We start from the raw sequence: 5391 nt of genomic DNA, 5'->3' as shown, positions 1-5391 counted from the left end.
TGCAGGGATCGGGCCTGCGCGCGACCCACTGAGCGGCAGACGGGCGCGCACGACGTCGCTTGGAAGCGTCCGGATGCGATCGATGCGCTCGGGCTGCCCGTTAACTTCCTCCCGCTTTCAGCGGTTGGCTCCGGATGGCCGAGCCGGCGCGGCCCCACGTCGTTGGACGGAGCAACATCACAGGAGGAGCAGGAATCTCCAGCAGTTCTGTTACGGAATCGTCTTCTCTAATGCGATGAGATAAAATCCTACCAAGCACGCCCCCATGCCCCGTGTCCGTACTAGCAATGGCATCTCGTGCATCGGGGTTTCCGAGCATTTTGTCATGCCTTTTTCACCAGGATGAACAACGAGAAGATGATTTACAATCGAACGGCTTTCTCGGGCTCCTTGATATGAATTGCACAAGACACCATTAAACCGCAAGGTTGCACCATTAAACCGCGACGGTTTCGGTACCCTTTTGTCGTGAACGAGCACCAGTTCAAGAATCTCGCCCTGCCTGCCAGTCTTACGGAAGTTTGGTGCTTGAATAGGTTTGGTCTGAGACAGACAAATAGTACCTCTCCAGAGGAATAGAAACGCACAAAAATCATGAGCGTGTCACAAGTGGGCAGGATGATCGAGAAAACCACTGCAACAGCAACAGTGGAGGCCAGTTAAAAGTTGGTAGCCACCCTACGCGCTTGCCTCTGCTGCATTCCGGCAGGAAAGTTGCCACGGCCACCACCACCGCACCGCACCGCACCAAAAAGCAATGTATTGTGCTAGTCATGACAACTTACAAACAGCAGCAGCACACGATCCGGCCACATGAAGATACCTCAGGCCTGCCGGGTTTGATTGGGGAAAGGAAACTGCAGCACAGATATGGGATGGAACGGCTCATCCAATGAAGCGCCGAATGCAATGGATCATGGCGATTCAGCCAGACGCAGGTGCTGCAGCGCCTGCGAAATCGCCAATCCAATAGTGCCTCCACCATGGGCATTCTGCATGTGAAAAGGTCTTTTGTTTCAGGCCATCCGTGAAATGAAGTCTGAAGAAGAATCTACTTTGATGCCATGCCACACCGCACTTGCACCTACATCATGACAGCCAAAGAGGCCATCTTTCAGAATGGCATGAACAGAAAAGATCGACCTCTGTAAGTAAAACACGAAAGAGAGAGTACTATATATACTCAACTGTGACAGGAACAACAAACAATCGAAGCTGTCTCTAGAAGATTTTGAAAGCCTGAACTTTGAACAGTAGGGTTCGTCCTGTCCACTGGGCTATCTTAAGTATAGGTTTCATATAGTATTAAAGCTTATTCAGAAGGAAGTTTATATCACCTGGTAAAACTGTGACAAAAAAAAAACTGATCAGCTGAATTTTGGAAACCTGGCAGAGAATTATGTAGTAAAAAGAAAACAAAAGATGCAATCCAGCATAAGCTGATTCAGGGATCCACTACCATCCACCAATTGAGTTATATGACCTTCAGACACTATTCAGACATCATTTCACCTTACCCTTCTGTAGGACATCTCTCAATTTGTTCTTCCCACAAGTCGGTAGTGGAGTACAATGCGAGTCAACCACAGAATATTCATCCATCATGAGGACTTCTTTAAAATTGCCTGCTGACAATCAGAAAATGGCCATTTTTGTCCTGATCTGACAATATATAGCTATCTGACTTAGAAGGATAATTGATATAACTGAGCACAAAATCAAAGAAAAAAAGTTACTACAGATCAATACTACAGTTCCGAGTCACAAGACACATGGATCATATTCATAGACCAAAAGCGGGAGAAAAAGAGATATCAAAGTGCACCTTCACGGAAAGAAAGTAAAAAAGGCTACACTTTGGGGAATCAGATGAAAAGAAGTCTTTGAATCTTCCAATACAAGCATCCATAAAGGTTACAGAGGTTTGATACGCTCTTATGATTAATCCATATACTCTCTTTTTCTGCGTGTGGATGGATGAGCTACTGTGCAGTGCTGTGCTGAGTGCCAACTTTTACAAATTTAGACCATTCTCAAAATCTGTAATTAACGACTTCTGTAGAAAACCTTGTAAATAAGATAGGGAGCTGTCAAACTGGCCTGAAAATGAGATGTATTCATTTGCACTGGGGCTGAAAATATTGATTTTTTTCTTTCTTTCTATGCCCTCTGTCTTGCTATCTTTTGGGCTCTGGTTGGACCTAAGAATTGGAGGAATAAGTGGTCCAACTTCCTGCAGCCAATTCACTCTGGGATGGGCTCAGAGATCACCCAAGCCCATGTTCTTGTTGCTTGCCATTGCAGTATTACTCTGCATTTGGAGAACTCGGGACACAAGTTGCTTCCAGGGAAATTGATTACTCGTCCTAGCAGACCTGCCTTTTCTGTGTGTGGATGGATGAACTATTTCATAGGTGGTGAATGTCAAGAAGATGGTGAGATGAACTGAACTAGAGGATTTTCTAGGGGGTATAGTTTGTTTTTTGTGATGAAATAGCTTCCTTTTTTTTAGCCTGGGAGCAATGGTCTAAAACACGCACAATATTCAAAACCATGCTCAGCTGCTCACAGACAAAAGAGACAACATTAAAATAAAGGTTACTATTCATTTTGAAATATCTTGAATGATTGAATCTTGCTACACAAGCTTAAGTTGCAGGTCCAGTCACCTAGATTAAGAAAAAGACTAAATCGAAGAGAGGGTAAACTTGGTTTCCCCTTCATCATGTCAGATATTTTGCTTCAATTAATAGTTGGAACAAAAATACTAGCCATGAAAATAGAGTAAGGAGTGCTCATTTAATAAGATCTGACTATTTTCCAGTACAAACCATCCCCGCCTTGATTTATTCAACTCAAATCATACCACTACTCAAACATTCCACTTATCACCAAATATTCAACTACAAAAAGGTTGGGCAAGCAGAGTTGTGTTAAAGAACTGCAAAAGCAATCCTAAAAGGAACATTACCAGGTTAATATGCATAATTCGTTTTAGCAATGGAAGAACAATAGCTTGTTAAATTGCCTCATCTCGAAGATCAGTTCACACATCGTGAATTATCGTCTTATCTGATCCATGTTGATTCTGCATTGTCTAGAGCAGTCTTCGTTTTCCAATTGTGCACAAATGCAAATACCTTGAGCAACATACAGGCCACTTCCTCTAAGAAAAGTACACACAAACCAATAGTGGCACTAAAAGTCTACAACAATTAGTTATTCTCCTTATTTGTGTGAAACATTTCTGTTCACACCTAACCCCATGACTTGTGCCAACTACTGGCACCAATCTTATCCAATAAACACTGGTCGCCGGTTGCTGCCCATGAAAGCTTCATCAAGTTCAAATCTTGCATAGCAGTATGATACTAGTCAAATAAACACAACAGATGGTACACAACTAGCATGTCACTCACTTTGGCAGCTCCAAGGTCCAAACCGACAAAACAAAATCTGTCATTTTTTTTTATCAGGTTCTTCCTTCTACTAAATGCAATTGAAATATTATTCGGAATTACTTTTACTCATGGAAATCATTTTTGCAAGCCTGGTCAGGGATCTACGATAAGTACCGATAACAATCTATCACAATTGAAAACGTGCCACAAATCTACATAATTATGGTGAGGCAATGCATTACAAGCTGCATTTATCACTAGCTCACACAGGCAACTACAACTGTTACTCGAAGAAATGCGTGAACCTACGGATCTTCCCCATCGCACTAGTGCACTACATCAATCCAGGAATCAATTAAGGACAATATAAACAGGGAGTGTGATCCGAGAAGGTGGAACCTAGATCAGAAGTAGAGCCCCATCTGGACGTTCTTCTCCACGAACCCGCACTTGGCGTAGAACCCCTTCAGCTCCGGCGTGCAGTTGAGTATGACCTTGTAGCAGCCCCTCCCCCTCGCGTGCTCCACGAGGAGGCGCACGAGTCGCTCCGCGAGCCCTCGCGGCGGCGGCGGCGTCCACCACCACGTCCTTCACGTGCTCCACGAGGCCGCAGCGCCGGATGAACTTGCGCTTCACAAGCACCGCCCCCGTGGTGGCGTCCTCCGCGACGAGGACGAGGTGGTCGGCGCCCAGCGCCGCGAGCTCCGCGAAGCGCGCGCGGAAGACGTCCTCGGCGAGCGGCGGGGAGAGGGAGAGCTGGGCGAGGTGGTCGCAGAAGCCCTTGGAGAGGTCCGCGTGCTCGAGCGGCCGGATGCGGTCGGCGTCGGCGCCGGCGCCGGCATCCGCCGCGCCCAACTAGCCTGTTAAAAGAGATCCGTATTAATCCGAAAGTTGAAACAACTTCAGTTGGCAGACAGAAGCAACATACATCCTCTAATGGAGATTTTAAAAGGATTAGATGGCAAAGTCAGGAGGATTCAAGGAATAAAGCTACAAGGAGATGGGTGTAGAGTTTAGCCAGCAAGAAATAATTACCTGATAGGTACACTCCTTGCATCATTAAATTTACCAGTTGTTCATGCACTAGCAAATCTGTTAAATATGCCATTTGCTTCAGTTGATCTTTGTTAAATTAATACTCATCCAGCTATTTAATAGTTTTTTGTTGCTTGTTTTCCATTATCGTTGGTGTTGCTGCTGTTATTCATCACAAATGTCCGATCTTACTTGGCATAAAAAAGTGTATTTGTGATGGTCTTTATCAATAGTCATGATCGAAATAATTCTTTTAAAGGAAAAGAACATGATCAACAGAAACTAGTATATCGAGATTCTACTTTTAGGAAATCCTGAAATAAGAGTTAACTACGTGCCTAAATTCTATTTCCTGATATGCTATAGATATTTGTTTGTTTCCTGAATCCTCCCCCCCCCCCCCCATCCATTAGGTGTTTCCCAAAGACTTTTAGGATGGCACGTCTAGGCAAATATAAACTGTGCATGTAATTTTCTTCTTTGCTAGTTATTAGGGATCAAGCATATTTCATTTAATGATATTTTATAGTTGATACTAATATGATTGCAAAGTGTTTCTTTTAATCATGTTGTAACAATCAGAAGCTTCATTTTCCCCTTGCTGCAACAGCGCTTTCTTTTGCTTTGAAGTAGCTTGCAATAATGGCCAATCTATTCTCCTGCCATTTCAGAGAGCTGGAAGAGATGAAGCTGATAGATTATATCGAATTCAATGGATGAACTGTCCGAGTGATGCTTCCTGTCTTCTGGTCCCTTCTGGTAAAAACAATATGTGGCTGCAACTTGTTTCGTATTTTAGGCATGTCAGCCATTTCGTGCTACTCCCTCCGTTTTTTAATAACCGACTGTTATGTGCAGGAATTACCGATCGGCGTACTATTAATAAGTATGGACAGTAACCAACGCACTGTAATGGCGGATCAATTGGTTGGAGATAAAATTAGTTAGATTGATT

General features: G+C 43.9%; 1 pseudogene; it reads right to left on the bottom strand.

Moving 5' to 3' along the window:
* Window positions 1-544: 544 nt before the first annotated feature.
* Window positions 545-4509, bottom strand: LOC133902370 (glucosamine 6-phosphate N-acetyltransferase 1-like; annotated as a pseudogene).
* Between the last annotated feature and the right edge of the window lie 882 nt (window positions 4510-5391).

This window comes from Phragmites australis, chromosome 20, assembly GCF_958298935.1.
Source record: "Phragmites australis chromosome 20, lpPhrAust1.1, whole genome shotgun sequence".
NCBI lineage: Eukaryota > Viridiplantae > Streptophyta > Magnoliopsida > Poales > Poaceae > Phragmites > Phragmites australis.
This window is presented reverse-complemented; position numbering and strand designations above follow the sequence as displayed.